The sequence below is a fragment of the Myzus persicae genome, unplaced genomic scaffold, assembly GCF_001856785.1.
Source record: "Myzus persicae strain clone G006 unplaced genomic scaffold, MPER_G0061.0, whole genome shotgun sequence".
Classification (NCBI taxonomy): domain Eukaryota; kingdom Metazoa; phylum Arthropoda; class Insecta; order Hemiptera; family Aphididae; genus Myzus; species Myzus persicae.
In genome coordinates this window covers 423,431-444,184 of record NW_019104100.1, presented here as the reverse complement: position 1 = coordinate 444,184, position 20,754 = coordinate 423,431, and the positions used below count along the sequence as shown (strand labels likewise).

General features: G+C 31.3%; 1 long non-coding RNA gene across 1 annotated transcript; it reads left to right on the top strand.

The window, feature by feature from the left end:
* The first annotated feature begins 3,351 nt into the window (after nucleotides 1-3,351).
* On the top strand, nucleotides 3,352-20,499 carry LOC111038743. The gene is made up of 4 exons (XR_002605005.1): nucleotides 3,352-3,502; nucleotides 19,422-19,495; nucleotides 19,588-19,966; nucleotides 20,393-20,499. It is a non-coding gene; the product is annotated as an uncharacterized LOC111038743 (long non-coding RNA).
* Nucleotides 20,500-20,754: the final 255 nt, after the last annotated feature.

Below are 20,754 nucleotides of genomic sequence, written 5' to 3'. Positions count from 1 at the left end.
CTTTTCCGTATCATTTCGTCGGGTGCCCTTTTAAAAATTTGTCACGCTTCCACCCCTCGCCACTGACCAAAGATAGTACTATGGTCCCGTCGTCCGGGAAAATTGCGACGAAACGTCGCGCGTCGGCAGTTGATTTACCGCCTTTGTCCTTACATAGTTTCCAGTCCGTTAGTTTTCGTTCGCCCCTCTTTCGCCACTGCTTCCGCCGCCGCCACCGACATCGCCACTCCGGCGGGATTTAATTCCACCGGAATTTTTCTCTGCGCCCAATATGCACGTTAATTGCGGCCGTTTCATTCACCGGTCTTCCTCTCTACCGCGCCTTCCTTCCTGCACTTATTCCCGACCGCTTTTTTTTTCGTTTTTAATTTAATTAAAACGCCCCAGTCGTCTTTGCCGCCGTCGGTAATGGCGGCGGGCCTTTTACCAAAACAAACGGTCTTTATGCGTTAGACGCACCACTCCAAGTCGCTGGATACCTGCAGTACTGTCAGAAAAACGTATTCGCCTGATACGCGGCGGGTTTACCTCACCGAGAACGAAAAAAAGGTCAAACCGGCCGGAATACCGTTGGCTGGCAGTAGTAAAACAGCTCGAGCCGTATAGAATGTGCAAATAGAAAACCATAATACACGACAAAGTCCTGAGACTACTATGTAGTTGCAATTTACATACAAAATGCACCTAAAATACACGCTGACCAATTCAATTTAACAGTTGAAGTGAGTGAATTTATTCCAATCGTCTAACGGTTGCGCACAGATGCGTGTTTAAAATTCAACTTGTCGGTCTGTTCGAATATCCCTAGTATTGGGTAGTTTAAACATAGATTATTTCCATACCTACAGTTAATTGCGAGTTGCTACGTGTCCACGATCACCACAATTTTAAATCTTAAAAAATATTCAGATTCTCCGCTACCATTCACTTCTGGCGTTCATAGGTACTGGCACACACTGTTTTTTTAGCAACATTTCATAATTTTCTCAGGTACAAGTAATACTAGTACAATTTTATATATAAAGTAGTAGTATATCTAAGTAGTCGGTATTTTTAATCTAGTCCACTTTGTGATTAAACCCAAATGAAAGGTACAAACAAAAAATATTATTTGTCATACACATATTTTATTGCTTTAAGAAATCAATCAGATAATACATGTTACAATATATTCTGTGAGTAGTTTTAACTTTTAATTTTTAAATAATAGATAATAGTTTAAATAACTGCACAGTTACATTTTTCGCTGAATGGATTAGATTTCTGCAATGAAAAATCAATCATTAAACAATTTTTTATTTCTAGTTCCCAAATAAACTTTTTAATATCTTGTAGAGCTTGTGAAAAGGGTACTTATATTCGTACGTTTCACCGTTGGTTCTCAACGAAGCTGTTCCGTTATCTATCGCTGCTGTTGCAGGTTACAAATTATCATGTCCACGACTACAGTATTTGATAGGCCTATTTTCGATGGGTGGTACACACATTATCGATATTAACCAATAAATTAGTCATAACTAATCGGTTCAAACGTTATGAACAACAACTGTATGAACTGTAAACGAGATTAAGCTGCAACTTATGAATACAATATTATGATTGATGATAATTGACACCAAACAGTTGACACTTAACAGTTAGCAGCATAAAATGATAATTTTTAAAATAAAATATTGTAAAATATCTCAATGGCCCCTACTAATAGCTCAAATATTGAAAAAACCCACTATTAACTATAAATACAATTTTTACCCAACAACTTACCACTCAAAAATTTAGATCCAGTCTTAAAAAAATCAACTATGGATAGAAGTATTACTACCATTTGAAATAAGACATCATAGCATCGACTAGCTCAGCACCGCCCAGCACAAGAACGCAATGCCCCGCCAACCCAGCAGCAGCAGGCGAAGTCGCACCCGCAGTTGAGGCTGTTGCCAACAGAACGGCAATTCCACCAAGCACACAGATAGCTTTATCAACAACAATTACAGTATCAACAAAGTCATGGACATCCTTATTAGTGACAATATGTCTTCTAGAATTCTTATCAATTTTTATACTAGTTCTCATAACACTATTATCAACACTAGTATTAGAACTACAACCTAGATCGCATGCTCTAACATATGTACAAAATTGTTGAATATTAGATTTATTGAACGATTTAGGCACAGCACGTAAGAGACACTGACGGAAGGAATCACGTGTCAGTACGTTCCCCTGCGGAATTTCGATTGATGAGGAAAAAGGCTCCGCAGGAGCACAATAACAGGAGGAAATTAAAAAACACGAAATTAGTGCAATTGATAAATTGGAAGCATACATGACGGTAATTGACCTGATGTTGCAATTTATGTTGAATCAAGTTGCTTTGACGTTGAAATGTATGTTGGTTGAAGTTGTTTTGAAGATGAAATTTATGTTGATTGAAGTTGATTTAAATTTTCGAAGTTGACGTCTAGATTGACGTTGATTGTACTCAAATTTGTTTTTGATTTTCTGAATTATTCTTTTGATTTACTTTCGTTTGTTTTGAACTTCAATTGACGTTTTATTGTCCCAGTTCAATTTGTAGCTTAAAACATTCGACCCACCGCTGCCAAAAAATATCTTAACGGGTCCGTCCACTTCAGCACTCGAAATTTAAGTATGGTATAATAAGAAGGTACACGATTTAAGTAACACTTATAACTTTGTTAATAGGAACATAATCGTCAAGATAGACTTAATGATTACAATATTCTCTATTCTTATACCGTCTAAGACTCTCTACAATCGCCCGTGACTTTCACATTTAACCTAACCACAGTTACTTTGTTATGATCACATTAGCACGGTGTTTTCCATCAATAGCATTAACCTATGATCTATGATTGTTTTTTCCTATAATAGTATAATATGGATTCATTGAATGTCAATAAATGTCAATGACTACCTACATAACACATATCAGTAAAAATATATTCTAATGAGAATCATTATAGTAGCCATTTAGATTATTTGAATGAATATTCAATTTTAATAAACAGGGAATCTCAGTCTGCTGTATATCATTATATTTCTGTGAAATATTATTACCTATCTAATTGTTAATTATTTGAATACTGAATTATAATTAAAATCATAAATTGTGTCATTGTGATAACTTATTGTATATCATATTTCTTAATTTGTAAGGTACAGTACATCAGTTATCACTCTTATCAGTAAGGAAATTTTATAAAAACCTGTGTACGGTACTGATACGGTAATTTCATTAATTTTCCCCCAACCGTAAACTATTCAGATAATATGGCAACACCGGCTATATTAGACGATGGCACTCATGCGCATGCTCATTTTACATAGTGTTAATAATATATTTTATTTTTGTAATGTTAATAATTTAAATTGTCAGTATTGCCGTATTATGTTTGAACTGTTTGAAGAATAAAAGAGGTTAAACATGGCTGATCATCGGGTCAAGGTGATCAATCTATCGGTTTTAATCCAAATGACGGTACGTTTACTTTTTGAATTATTGAAGTGAATACTTTGTAAGCGACAGCAGACCGTTGAACACATATGAAAAGGGTTACGAATTTCAAAAACTACTGTTTTCAATAATTTCAACGTAACTTGTCGCTAATTATCATCCTGAAAAAATATTCGGGTTCTCTGTAGTATGTACGAGGGAACGATCGAAGCCCAATTTTAATTTTGGTAATTTAGATTGCAGTAAATGTTGTAAGTATTTTCAAACGATCGCAAAATTTCTAACTTAAATATTTCATCAACTAAATACAATTATAAAACTATGTCTCGAAAAATTAGATTATTTTGTCAGACTGAAAATTGAAGTAATCGTTGTGGCGTATTTTTGGAATTAGAGTTGTCTGTTTGAGTGAAAAATAAACTTATATTTAATATTATAATATAATATGTTTCTTATTGTTACCTTGGTATTATTTTTCTGAATTATTATCGGTATACTATTGAATTAATGTATGATTATACTAAATTGATACTTATCTTAAAAATGCGTGGGTGTGTCAATGCACTGTACAAACGACCGAAGTGAATACTTAAATGAATATTCGACGCTTTGATTGGATTTAGGTATATAAAAAATATTATATTAATTGTTTTTAAATATCGTTTATAGTGTTGCGACTTTGCGAGGAATACGTAAACTTAAATAGATGGGCACACAGCGCTTCCCGTACCCCATGTTTGGTGCTTTGGTAATATATACAATGGTTGTATGGTTGTATGATGGTATTATATTGTTATATATTATATTCTGTGGCTCTGGTAGTTTGCAGTTATACTGTCAGGTGTAAATAGTTGTGCAGTAGTTACTTTATTTGTACGGTCAAATACGACTAAGTATGGTATATGGTAACAACGTTGCTACCGTACATCAAAATATATATCAATATGGTATGTTAAGTTCGTACTTTATTGATAAATTAAACCATTTTTGCATACTGACACACACACAGGTTTTTTCCTGTTAGTAAAAACGATAAATTCGCAGCGCCCTCACAGATTGAAATACGAAATGTGTTTTCAAATTTATCTTTTGTAAAAGTATGTTCAAACCATGTTATACGTATCTATATGATGTACCTAAACAATATATTTGGTATTTAATAAATAAATCACGAGTTTTTAAGTATCTATTTCTCGGTTACGACTATTTAAGATATTCAATTTCATAATGTTTTGTACATTGTACCTAGAGATTTACTATTAGCTGAACTGCTACTCTTAAATCAAAATGTTTCGTGGTGTAAGTTGTATTTTAAATTGTGTGCAAATAAATGGGTTATGTTTTCTGACTATCTAATTTAATACAAATTGTATCATTTCATTCACTCATACAATACGTGCAATGCAAATTTAAGCCTATATCAATGTACGTTATGAAGTAGGTATCTAAAATATGGTAGAAATGACGTTTTTATTGTATTAAATAACGTTATTGGGTAAAAGCTTAAAGTGTTTGAGTTTAAGATTAAGACATTGACAAATTCCCAAGTGTAAGACAAATTTTTTTCCTAATTCTCAATCGTTAAGATAATACGAGTATGGTATAATATAAAAAAATACGTTATTCGAACAATAAATTGTTGTGTTACAGCTACTGAAACTGCATTACGGAAGTTTATCTTGTTTTTACTTTGCCACTGTCACAATACCGATGGCTTTTTAGTTTTTAGGCTTTTCGAGTGTCTGAAGAAAGTTTCTTTTTTATCAGGATTTGTGTAATTTTGTTGGAGGTTTTAGAATTTTTCAAAGACTTTCCTTTGTTCAGTTTTCTTCAACTTGTCTCTAAAAAGTTATAAGTGTAATGGTTGATATTTTATTATATATTTTATTTATAGTAAATACAATGCATTTAATTAAAATTGTTTAATTGCAGGCAATTAAGTATATTATGTTTCTATAGCGCTTTAGGAAATAAAAACATAATATAATACAGATTTAAAAATTGCAATACCAAAATGTTTGGTTAATGTGACGTACTTACAAACACTTTAATTACTTATTAGATTAAATGTATTTTTGTAACTTTTTTTAATACCTTTACATTTTGATATAATATTGCAATGTCACCAGCGTAAATCTTTTTTGTTCTTTTAATAAATTATGCACAAGTGAAAAAAAAATAATCAACTTTTTAAATGTGAGTTATTTTTTAAATCAAGTGCTTCTCAGACATAATCTTTAATTAAAAAGTATTCCGATTAAAAAGTTACCTAATTTCCCAAAGATAAACAAAAAACTGTTTTTTTGGAACATTTAATTGTTGTTTTCATTGATTGTTTTATTTAACTTAAAACAAATTAACTATAAAAGTTTTAATTTACAAGTCAATTTATATACCTATAAAAAGGTAATGCTGTAGGTAATAAACAATTTACAAAAATACGTACATAATAAATACGTTTTTGTTTATCATAATATTATAAGTTTAAATATTCGTTGTTATAGGTTCTAAACTATATCATGAAATGATTAAAATGAGTACCTATTATACAAATTTATGAAATATAATTTTGTTTATGATTCTCAAAATGTATAACTGTTATTTATTATATAAGTATTATTACTATAATATCGATAGTACCGACCTACTTTCAAATATTACAATAGTTGAATAATATTGTTCTCATTAATTATTAGTTTCAAATGTATTTTAATTATATGTTTTGATTATTATTATTAAATTCCGTTCAGATGTTAAATAAGTGGGGTAGCTTTATATTAAAGACCCGTGGCATTTTAATAGTCATTATTATGTGCAGATCGCAGTCAGTTTGGCGTTGGGCACAATATTGTTATAGGACTTTTAAGGGTGTGCGACACACGCGATGGTGTTAAATATCTCAGAATTACCTTTATAGGCAAAACTTTAAGCTCGACTTACTTGAAATTTACTGTAGATCTTAGTTTGGACGGCATTTTACGTATAAATACCTATACCGCACGCGATTACAGTATAACTGTTACGGTGCTGTGAATACTACGGTTCAGATAGATAGTGTGACGGAGGGTGAGTGTTGGGAAATATATGCTGGGGGGGGGGGGGAGACGACCATAAGCAGAAATCTGCTATAGTGATTATATTATATGGAAAACTTTGCCATCCCTGTCTACACTTAACCCTTTTCCCATGCAATTTGCTTGTATTTTCCGTTTCCGCTCTCTATCTTTTATTAACAAAGTTTCGGGCGTTTTCATAACGCCGCCACCCGCCACCGGCCACGGTTTTGATACGCTTGGATTATCCATGAATGGCGGTGGTCGAATGAAATTACGATGTCGATTTGATTTCTAAACGATAACTTTGAAGGGCTCCCTCCGAGAGACAAAGAATCTTATTTCGTTAACTTTTGTACATAGCCTGGTTGTTACGAATTCAACTCCACGTCCTAAACACATATACATACATAATAGGTATATAGGTATATATATATGTATGACTTAATTTAATATTCGTAAAATTAATATTATATTATGTTCGACTGAAAACGCATGTCCAAATTGATCAAATTGAATGCGCGGTAAACTTTCATAGTTTTCATTAATCTTAAATGAGTTTCTTTTCACTGGTACATATATATATATATATATATATACTGTTACAAAAAGAGCTTAATAATATTTCACGATCATGATATCTATTTAAGATTCAATTACAGTACTCATCGAGATCACTGACTGAAATACTAACAAATGAGTCACAATAGATATTTTTGACCGATACGAAAAAAACATTTGTAAAATAGTAAAATATCATTTTGGATTTCAAAGTATAAACTTAACTTATAATATAACAACAATTTGGTTAAAATAAGTATTCATAACTATTGAATACTATCTAAGCAATAGTCATATTGTAAAGATGATTTATTATTTGTTGCTTGTTAACTTGTTACTTGATATTATAAGACATTTTTAAGCATGGCACACTTATAATATGCTGTAGTTATTATTCTTCTAGAAACTAAAAAAAAAAATGTCAAAGTTCCTAGTATTTTTAAGATATTGACTGCTTCGCGATAAAATAAAAATCGAATGAAGTATGACAAATCAAATGTCATCGAACATTTTAATAATTGAAAATAATTTTATCATCCTTGCTTAAACTAAACTGACTCGTACATTTTTAAAATAACAATATACATTAAATTTCAAGTGTATTTTTTTGAGACAAACAAATTGAATTAAAAAGACTGCAAAGAAAGAGGAACATAAATCTGAATTACGGAATAGAAGTTGATATAAGACGGTTTTTTGTTGATGCTGAAACGGAATGTTATTCAAATCACGTAACGGTATGAAGGCGGTTGGCTTATATAACGCAAAGAAGGGTTCCAAAATATCTTCTGATCTACATCAATCTATGTAGGTACTCCGCGAGAACAATTTTTTGTATTAAATCGAGAATATTGTTGTTATAATTTCAAATCCAATATTATACTATTAACTTATCTATTTAAAACACTTTATGTAACTACTTATTACTTGTCTTGACTCATTTGATAGTAAAGTAGAATGTTAAAACAAAAAATAAAATTAAGAATGATTTAATTATTTAAATTAAGTATAATATTGTTGAAGTTATTACTTATTTCCTTATAATTTACATATTATATCTTTAAAACAGATATGGATGTTATTTCAGTTTGCTCAAGTCTGTTAAGGAAAATTAAAATAACAAATATTGTAAATCATGTTATTTTTAAATTACGTTTGTTAAGTTAAAAGTTTTTAACAATTTGTTTCATACATAAGTTTAAATTTTTTATATGATAAAAACTTTTGAACAATTGACATAACTAGTTGGAAATTTAAAAATACTGAAAATCATAGAAATCATAAGGAAATTTCCTATTAACGTATTTAATAAATAATTTAATCAATTGAGATACTAAAAAATAAAGTTTGGTATAATTTGTATGATATTCCCAGACGACTAAATACTTTTGAACGATTAAACAATATTTATAATTGTCTCTTATTTAAGTCTTTTAATCAATTTATATTGTTTATTTTCATTCACCTCAATGTCTATAATATTGATTTATTACATATTAGGTAACCTATAGATAGTCCTCTGGTAACTGATTAATTATTATGATAATTACTGGAGGGACGAGTATTAATACTTACGCCTAGCAACTTATCGGATGTGCATTTGCTGATCAATTCGTAAGTTCATTTACGGATTTCCGGTCCATTGGTGATAGCCTTGGTCAAGTCTAATACGTGTTAGAGTTAAGTACGCAATGTGTTTGTGTATATTGTTGTTGTACATCCTAAATTATTATACATGCACACCGCGAAAGCTTTCGGGACATTTGGTTGTCGATCAATGGCAACGTGGTAACTTAATACTTGATGATGGGGGACCCGCGAGCCAGTGCAAAGGGGATGTCTTACCTTGGTGGGCAATTCCCACAGGAGCCGTTTGAAAACGTGCCGTCGGTCCGTGAACAGATATCTCTTTACATGAAAAGGCAGCGTTCGTATAGAGGACGGAAAACTTCTGTATTTTAAAACACGAAATGTCGTTTTATTTTCTTTGAAAAAAAAATAGATACTTTTTAAAAACAAAACTATTTTTTATTTTATTTTATACGAAGATTGTACAATGTGCAACACATAAAAACATTTTTAAAATTAATAATCTAAATCATGCTCAAATAAATTATAAGAAACATAATTTCGATGTTTATTTATATGTAAGTAGAATGTAGATATATATTTTATTTATCATTAAAAAAGGGTCATATTTGTTAGAAGTTCGACCAATATAAATCTTTAATGATGAGTCATTATTCAACGTGTTTTTTGACATTAATTTTTTGTTCCAGCTTTTGACTTTTCACCTACACTTATTTTTCTCTTACTCTTCATAATAATATTGTGATATTTATTTTATGCATTTCAATAATAAAATAAATTGTACTAATTAAAATTACAGGAACAAAGTGAAATATTTTGGTGCAACGCTTTCGTTAGTACTTAATTTAGTTTTAATTTTTATATATCAACAAAAAAAAATATTTATGGATTTTTATTCCAAGAATTAAGGTAAATAACACTCGTGTATAGTGTGAACGATTCCCATTTTTTTGCTCAAATCGATAGTAAGAAACAAATTGGCATTAGGGTATAAAAAAAAGCTAAAAACTATATTGAATATATTATTGAATATAGTGAGAGTACTGTTTCTTGAATTTTTTGTATTGGATTGTATCAATATAACAAGAATAAATGGTATCACGTATACGGTATACGTGATACTTTCGACTGATTTGATTTTAGATTTTAAATATGTTACTATGTTTGTATGGTTAAAGCTTAGATATATTAGGTATATTAGGTATATTGCATTTGATATTTTGTTTTTCCTTAAAGAATTTATGTTATAACTAGTTATGAAAATTGAATAACGAGACTATAGAATTTCTGGAAATAATATAAGGATTACTAATAGTTCGGTGTAAGTTAAAAAATGTTTTTTAGACTGGTAAGATTTTATCTAAATTTATCTCTATATAGTTCAGAATACAATTACTGTATTGATATAACATCAATGTTGTCCTTCGTTAAATTAGAGTGCATTAAATTAATTAAAACATTGTAATAAATGTACTAATTTTATATTTTATGTGAATTGTTCGTAAATAAGTTAAATATGTAAGTGGCCATTGTTATTTATTAGCTAATTATCATTCAAATAAAATAATATTATTTGGTCATATTTTTTGATTAATAAAGAATACTTTGTTCAATGTAATAAAATGAAGGGAAAAAGGAGCAGGTTCATGCTTAAGTATTAATATTTAAATTTAATTCCTACACTTATTTTTTACTCAAGCAAATTGTTCAAAAAATCAATATTTTACCAGATTACAATACTAAACTAAACAAAGTAATAGCTGCATCACTTTCTGGATTAAAAAAAATGTTCTTTATTAAAAAAAAACATTGAATTATATAATATAATATATATATATATATATAATTATATAATTTAATAATAAGTTGATTTAAAATAATTCTGTAATGGAGCTAACCATTTTTATTGATATTTAAGCAGTAATAATAATGATAATTAATAATACAAACAAAGTGGGCGTTTTGAAATAAACAGGATAGAAGTAGGTATTCCTAATATCTAAGAAACAAAATACCTATAATGATAATATATCCGTAACAAACTGACTATAAATAACGGGTTACAATCACTATTTAGACAAACCGTTTCGTACGTTATTACTTATTGTTTATCATATGTGTCTAATTTAATTACTGTATTCATGTATATGGGTACTAAATTACAGTGTAACCACTAACTACTCAGCTTTGTAATTAATATTTCTTTGTAAACTTAAGTTGTAAAATGTAAATATATAATGCAAACAAAGTATATGCTCATCTTGTGTAGCAGAAAATACACGTTTACAGAATAAATGAGGACAAAGAAGTCCAAATTATATATACTATTCTGTTCCAAGTGTGCAGTAAAATATTTTTAGACCTTCATTTTTGAACTTAAATTTGTAATTAAATTTGACTTTCATGTTATTATCGTCACAATATCATGAATTCATAACATTGCTATTATTCAAAAATAAAAGAAAAAGAAAAAAATGCGTCTACTTTTTGGTTCAAAATACAAAGGATATGAAAAATAGGTAGTGCACGTTTCATTGTGTTATTAAATTTCACAACTTAAGGTTAAAAAAATAGGAAAGATAAGACGTGCATTGCTAGATATTTGTTATTAATTGTTTAATTATACCTTGTCACAACAAAACATCCTAGTTAGCCAATTCTTTCCGTCCCGGCAGATGTTGTTTAATTTTCAGTATCACAATAGCGCAGACTTCAAAAACAATATACGTTTAAATTATTTACAGCAAGTCCACCTGATGGATGGAAATTTTTTTTCGTGGACATCATATTATTATACGCCGTCACTCGAATTCGTGCATGAAATTGTATTCATGTCAATTAAAATAGTATTTATTCGTTTTGACCTGTTTTATGCTTGGTGGCACTAAAAATTATATTTTTTTTTTCGTCTAGTTGAATACGAAGTAACATGCATTCAGAGTTACAAAAGAGTTTGGATCAAGCGCATGTTTCTTTTTAATACACAATTTAAATAAAAACTAAATACAATTTTTACCAAAAAAATGTTTGAAAATAAAACTCATACCTCCTCGTAGTCGATAGTAAAAAGCTTACATAATTCACCTTTTTTTTTGTTCACTTGGCATTGTCCGATTCTCATTTCTAACTAGCGTCTTGGTGGGGGCTAAAGAGGTCAGTGGAGTTGCTACCCTAACACTTCTAGGTCTTCAATTATATTTGGATTTTGCACTAACTCGAATTATAGGTCATATATTCATTCATGCTGATATATTTCAATATTATACTTTTACAATTTTCCCAACCAATAAGCAATTTAGATAATTAGATCACATTTAGACCTAATCACAAGGCTGAAGTCATACTACATAAGAAATTAGTAGGCTCTGCAGTAATGTCACACGTCATCGTTATACTCATGTTGCACCTCAATAAATAATATTATCACTCATCTATATTATTCCACATTATTCAGATTCACCGATGTCTGTTAATGCGTTGTTATCTAGAAATCAATCGAGAGATTGTAATGCAATAAGTGCAATAATTGTCATCGTTGTGTACGCCCCGTTTCTTGACCCGCCTAGATTCGAAAACCGATAAATATCCATCGTTTTCGTGGAAGGTCTCTACGTAGCTGCTTCAGCATACTCCCCCCCCCCTCCCAGGATTAAAACGTTATTTCCATCGGGCTGCCGCCGCCGACCAATAAATCACCGGTCGCCGCGGCGCGGTCCGTTCGAATTTTCTATGCCATTGATTAGTTTATATGAGCTTTCTACTCACTTCGCGTCCTCTGGGGCCAAAATCTGCTATATCAAAACAATAAACGTGCCAAAGGGACGGGGACGCACTGCGCCGTGCAGTAAACAAGATTACTTTCTGTGCGTACACCGACCAATTCCCTTGATCTCTTTGCCAGAGAAACGAAAAAAGAAAGAAAGAAAAAAACAATTTATCCGTGTTCCATTACTATCTGAATACAAATTGGTTTTTCGTATTTTGTGGGCTCGTGGCCACCCATATAGGGTGGGTGACCTGTGTTTTTCCGTTTTCACACATAGACCTTTTACGGTGAAAACACGGTGACCGTACTGTATACATTACATATATGTATAGAACCCGGGCAACAAGTAGAAAAAAGAAAGGTAAAATAATATATAACCAATAGGCAGAATATTATATTCTGCTCGGGTGCGTTCTGTCTTTGCAGTGGACTCGTTTGGAATTATCGCAATTGAAATATGAGAATACCTGCTCGAAAATAACTGATAAGTAACATTTGGACAATTTGTTATAATATACCAATAAATAAAATAAAACCATAATTAATATTGAGTAAAATGTTTGGGTTTCTTTGGTAAATGTTGGTGAATGTTGGCGAATGTTGGGTGAATGCATTTCTATTTTTAAGAAGAAAAAAGAGAGTAAAATTGAATGTTTCTGTGATGTGTGAACTAAATACACAATGTAATTGGTGTATAATATATTATTATTCATACAAATATATTATGTGTTGCTGAACAAACATAATTCAGACATTTGTAAATTCATTGCGTATGAAGAAACGTAATATATGTATAGGTTGTAGGTACTATAAGAATAAGTATGATCTAAAATGACCATTTATCGGTATAATGAAATACATAGTGGTACTAATACTTGAAAAGTTCTGTCACATTGAATTTTATTTTTATTGACTTAGGTACCTAACATATTTTTATGACTATTATTTATATCGTGTTTAATGTTTTAAGTGTAGAAATTTGCCTAGCCATATTATTCACAAGTTTATATTGTAGCTGTCCTTGGATATTTTATAAGTTATCTGTATAGTAGTATAGAGTAATAAGTAAATCGCAAAATGTAGTTTAAGAATACACAAAGTTTAAATTTACTATGATGACATATTAAAAACACAAACTCATTATGTCGTAAATCACTCGATAATGAGCTTAACCGTTAAATTGCATTTTTAAGACGTCAAGTCAAACGAGATAGTAAAGATGAGAAATAATACCATGGGTTTTATATTTTTAACTACTGCACAGTATGTTGAAGTTGTATAGTTATTGATGTAAGAAATAAGAGGATTTAATAACAACGTAGTATAATGAAAAAAATTAACGTTTTGGTCGAAGCGAAAATCCATGAAGTATGTTAGCATTACAATAATTACCTATAATAAATTTATAGAAGAGACAAGAAGCGGGAATTTCCAGTATTCTGTCGGTAGCCCTCAACCCGGATAACACTTAATAGCTGATCATCTTCCTTAACAATTTAAACAACTCAAAACTAGATAAATTATTGTAATGAATGTACCTATAAATATAAAAAAAGGAATATAAAATAATATTGTATGACTTATATTAAAGTATATTTGAAAAAAAGCTAAAGGACATCAATGCTGAGGCTAAACAAATAAATAACATTTATATTTAACTTTTAACTTATGAATTATAACTCAATGAAAACAACTTGAAATAATATAGCCATATGGTTGAAAATATTATATATTTGAAACGAAAACGCAATCGAATCAACGAATAACAATATTTTCATATGTTTATAGCTATAGGTAGGTATATGGTTACGTATTGTGAAATAAGTATTAGAACTTACTTATTTAACACCTAATTCTAACCTAATCCGAGAATACATAACGTAGGAACCTAATTTTATATTTTATAGAACCAGACGTTTTAAATTTATTTATTATTATCTATAAATTGAAACTAGAATTCAGTGTTTATCTTTATAGTTTTCTAAGTTACAATATTGTCTGTAACATATATCTGTATCACTTTGTTACATGATGTGATCAATGCCTAAATGTTAACATATAATTTTTGCATTTTTTTAAATAACGTTTAGCTAGAATCGCTATGTGATGTTTATTGTTTATGTACTGTACCACTATTTTTTAGTTTATATAATATTAATAATTTTTGCCTGACAAACAATCCCACGTAATATATTAATCAATTTAATGATATATTTTTAATATTAATTTAAATAAAAATAAAAAATGTTATATGCTTATAGGCTTCATCAATATTCTAGGTCACCAATATCATCACCTTGATACCTTGGTTTAGGTGTTTTTGTATTAGTTTAAATCTCGAGTATTTATTATATTTTATAACTATCTCAATTTCTTGAAATAATATTTAAGTAGGATGGGGAAATATCTATTTCAGAGTTTCCTACAATATTTTATTTATACTGATTTATACTAAAATAGGTATCCACAGTATTTTTATGTTTAATAATATACAGATAATACGGTATAAAAGACAGTTTTACAGTTTTTAAACACAATGTCTCTATCGTCCTAAAAATATATTTTGACCACATTAGTGTTTTTATTGTGAATATAATAATTTCGACTTTTTAAAGAACAGAAATCATAAAAATTCAACTTGGCCTTGGATTTAACCAGTGTTTAAAAGAATCTTAACGAAATGGTAGTATGGAAATGTGGTTTATTTTATTAAGTCTATAATAGTCTATTATTGTTTATGCCGACAAAATAATGGAAACGGGTTTGACGTAATATGATTTTATTGCGAATGAATAGATAATACTCAATAATAGAAATGTTGCAACTTTTTCATCGCAATCATTTAATAGAAAGTAATTTTCAAAATTTTAGTTCGTTTTCTTTATTTGTCATTTTGTAAGAGAATTCGACTTTGGCTTACACAATATTTCATCATATTTTCAAATAAAATAATTTAGTGGTGGTTAATATTTTTCAATAATTAAAATACAAAACATATTATAAGAATATAAAATCTTTTATATATAGTTCAAAAGAAATACTTAATTAAAATAAATTATAATATTGTAGGTTCTGTAAAAGTGGATGTAGGTGGACATTTGGTTGTAAATAATCAGGTTTACGTTAGAAGCATTCTTATTATTCTTTATTCAAAATTCGTTAATGAAATCTAAAGAAATTAAATTAATCTTTATTTTTAACTATTTCGGTATAATTGATATTATATCATAATATTAATATTATATTATTATAAATAACTGTACAGTTATACTGATAAAGTTGAAATGGTATAAATGGTCTCGCTTAGACAATGCGTTTTAATATTTTAAAAAGAAGAGATATTTTTCATAATCAATTTCATTAAACGTCCGTTTTTTCTTGTTTAAAAAGTTTCAAGTGCTTTTATAAAAGTTTTTATTTTTTTAGTATACCCCGAGTCAGTCCGAAAGTCATCAGTAGTAACCTTCGTGAGTTTTATATGGAGATATTATGATTCGGATGGAATAAAATATAAAAACGGCGGATAACATAATATATCGTCAGACCAGTCTGCTCTCGAGTGGTGTTGGCGTATGTTTGAGAAGAGCCGTAATAATAATGTATGCAGAGAGACGCGTCCGACGGAAATTGTCTCTGGCGGTGCTTCGGGAGCAAAAAACAATTGCGGCGCCTAGTGCGTCAAGAGGAAAAACTGCGTGAAACTTTCTCGGGCCGACCGTTTTTCGTTCACAGTCTTCTGGTGCCGGTCATAACAGGATGTGCGCGTATCGGTATGGTTGCAGTATTATATGGCGGCAGTGGCGGATTTACGATGCGAGAAACTCGAGATTTATTGGCGGAAAGTGTGGAAAAAGACGACTCGCGACACGCCGAACACACACACACACGCGCACACATCAGGAAAGAGTTTTCTCGTCCGTTTTTTTCACCACATACTCACATATCATTATCCGTGTGTATGAATGTGTGTGCGTGCGCGTGTATATGTGCAGAGTGGGATGCTATTCGGGCGGATATCCGATTTTCTGGAACGCCGCCAGGATTAACTGCACCGCCGCCGCCGGCTGTTTTTCCCCGTCTGCCGCGCGGTCTACCCTCCATGTAATCGTCTGGATATTCGTCCTGCTGTATACTCCGCCGGCATCGTCGTGCCCTTGTCGCCCGCTCCCCCCACCCCCAACCACCCACCCGTCACGCCGACCCCTTTCGTCCGCCGAAACAGGCAGGGCGTTTTTCCTTAATCCGTACATATGCTTCCGTGCCACCATTACTTACCGATCCCCCGCACAACTTGCCACCGACCGCCGCTCCCCCCAACCCACCTCACCGGCATTCCGTCCCATTGATATCGATCTCACACGCATTGTTCTAGAGGACGTGTATATTCGTCGCCGAGAGAGGGGGTGGGAGGTGACTCGCGCACGAGGACATAAACCATCAATAACGCGGACGATCCCGGATAACAATCGAGTCTATATCGAGTCGTTCCGTGGTAAATTATTTTTTTCTCGTCGTGCCAATAATATACATTGGTAATTTCCTCGGGAACACATATTATCGCATGTATATAACGTATAACACCAAGCATTTTAGTACGAGCTATACCGGTTTTGTCGATTTTACATAGGGTTTCCAAATTCGGTATAATATTACGGCCGAATGATAAGATACGTGTTACGTCTGTACGCAGTTACGTGTGTCATGTGTCGTGTCGATCAAATCACATACTGATACCTGGCACGACACAACACACGACGTAGCTATGAATCCGGCTTTGAGCTTGATTATTATAATATTACATTTTATGCTCGCCGAGGTCGTGTATGCCAACGAGAATCTGTGGGGACGTATACCGCGGTTGCGGTGATGTAATATGAAAATTATGCTGCCGCTAAAAGGCGCACGTGCGAACTCTGACGACTAGAAGATTTCTCAAGATTTCACACGGGCCGTTTTTTTCTCTCAACGCTGAACGGCCCATTACGCCCTCCGCTCATTTGTACGCACTTCGTCCGTTAACCCGGATGGTTCATACATATACATATACATATACACACACATATATATATATATATATATATATCATATCATATATGTATTATTTAGGTGTGTATAAAACGTCATATACGAGACGCTTAGCGGGCGCACATGCCGTGGCACTAAAAATGATTTAGTGTCGCTAAGCGTATTTTTCGCACGACAGTAACGGTGGGCGGGCGAGGGGGTGGAGGAAAAAATGGAAAACAACCGGGCAGGCACGTAAAAAGTAACACGTGCCGCGCGCGCAGTATTTGTCCGGGATACGTCTTACTTCGAAGTCTCTAACCGAAACACATATATTACACGGATATATATGTGTATGCCAATCATAAATAAAACGGGGAGGAGAGACATAATATAGGGGAAAGAGTCGGTGATCTTTTGTTAAGACTCGACACGAAACGTGCTCTGAAGGTTAACCGAGTTTTCCTTTTAACCCTCGGCACCGAGAAGACGAAAAAAAAAAGAGCCAGTAATTGACGTATAGTCCGGATAGCCTCACTCCGGCGTACGTCTCCGCCCAACCACCATCGCCATCGCACAACCGCCCGACCGCCGCCGCCGCCACCGCTCCGACAATGGTTCAGTCGACCAAAATGAAACTGCAAACACCGAGCGGAATTTTATGTATTGGGCGCCTGCGGATCTTGCAGAATACGAATGACTGTGTGAGGGTTCTCTTGGAAAAATTTGTAACACAGACAGATGCAGTCCGGGAATCGATACATGCTTTCGCGGGAGTGCACGTGTCTTTGCGGAAATAGTATTATCCGGTACAGCTCGGCGGAAATTTATTCGAAAATCTGGGTATTATTGTATCAAAAATGCATACTCTCCCGAAATCAAATTTGATTAAATTGTGTGTTATATTATAAATACGAATATACATTAAGTCAAAATAAACAGAAAACACACAATAATACGTAAAAACATGGTGTTAAATAAAAATGCAAGAGCCTGCCTGTTCATTCGAAATCAACTGATTTGACAATAGACAATACATTATTATTCATTTACTCAAAATATTTACAAAGTTGTATAATATATATTATATACACTATTTAACCATTTAAATATAATTCAACAATTATTGGGAAAACACAATTCAATAAATTGTAAGTCTATTATATTATAATATAATTAAACTGCCAAATTCAGATGTTCGGGTGAATATCCGAAACTATACAGATAATTATCTACAAAATTTGTCATACCAATAAACTCTAATCATTGTAATCAACACCGGGTATATTACCGAACCAACACACTCAAATAATAGACTGTTATTCTGTCCCCGGGAAATTGAGATATGAAATAGGTAGTAATAAACTCAAGGCGCCATCTGTCCGGTTCTTCCATTGACTTTTTTTTTAATGTCAACGGAACCACTGACCGTATTTGCTTATTATTATATTATGTTTAACCGAATAATGATTAACGATTTACATTTTACCCTGGGCGAAATCTGGTAATATGGCTAGTTAAATAGCTATTTTATAAAATCATTCTTCAAATTGACACATTTATTCATACCTACTATTATAGACTTTTACAGTGAAGATGCGTATGAATAATAATTATGCACAAGTAGTATGCGTATAAATTAACAATATTTTGTACTATATTATGTATTTATCTAATTTGGTTCAGAAAGTGGTATGAATTATGGTTTCAATTATTTTAAACAAAATTACTACTCGTAGCTTTATTGAAGTCCATAATATAATTTGGAAAATACTGTGAAATATCATACAGATTTATATCCAAATTTTTAAATGGCCATAGTAGGCGGAAAGTCAGAGAATATTATGACCTTGCTTGTAGTTGATAAGGTCTTGTTAATTTCTTACGACCTTGTGGAATTTATAGTTTATCGTAGGTATATACTATATATATATATTTAAATACAATAGTTTTTGTTTTTACTTTTTAGGTCAAGTGGGGATTTTAAGAGATACACTAGTAAATAAAGTTTGTCGTTGATTACTCAGTTATAAGTTTGAAAAAGTAAGTGCAATTTTAACCATTTAAAACGTTGGAGTTTTAAAACATATTTTTAAACTTTTCTTTCAAATATTTCATTATTATTTATCGACCAGGAATCTCAGTAAAGGATTAACAAAATTGCAATGTTGGCATGAAAATAGAATATCATACGCAGGTCACTGAATGCAACACGTGAACTTCTGCTGAAAGAGACGTTTGAAATGGCGATGGTTATCATTTGCTTTCTATGGAACAATGGCAGAACCCTTTAAAAACCTCGAGGGATTTTCCCCTAAAACACATACCGAGATTGGATACAACGTATTATCATTTTCCAAGTTGAAACCAAACCTTGTATCACAATACAGCATCACATGCCTCAAGCAATGTACTGTTCGCAAGGAATGTAGATATGGGGTGACAATCCGTTTGGACTTAGATATGTTGTAGTAGGTATATAACGTTCGGAGCGGGTTAAAAATATTACACACGGTAAGAAATCGTGAACCGTATAGAAATAAACTTATGTAATATAATATTATGAACTTATTGTAGCAGTAAAATTAATAGATAACATTTATATCATAAATAATAAGTATTAAATTACACATACCTAGTTTTATTTTTAACATAAAATATTTATTTAATTGGTGAGTAAATAAAAATATTTGATGAAATAAATTTTGTGTTATGGTCAAACATGAGTTTGTGTACACAAGTTAAAGTAGATTTCGCTTTTAAAACTAATTATGATATCTTACTAATAATCATAATTCAGAATAACGAACATTTAAATACAATGTATACAATTATATTTTCTATACAAAACGGTAGTTTAGGGTATCACCTTCACTGATAGGTTTTAGTATTATTAATTGAATCATGAGTATTAATTATTATTTATTTTGTTATTTTTAGGTGAATCAAAAGTGTCGTGCAGAGAGAATTCGACATTTTAATTAAAAAGTATGTATGTTGGATTTAATTGTATTATTTTTAATACCTAATAAATATTATATTAACGAAGTCAATTTAATATAAATAGTATGTATTCTATAGCTTCTACGTTGTTATAAAATGTATTTTAATGTAATTCGATGCATGTAAGTATCGTAAATATTATTTATTCGTTTAATAATTTTGAAATAAGTGTAAGTGAATTATTTCTTATGGGTAGGAACTTATCGATGGTATTTGTATATATATATATACCTACTAATTACTATGTCACGAACCAGAAAATAATCTTAAAAGATTCGATGAATATCAATCAAATCTAT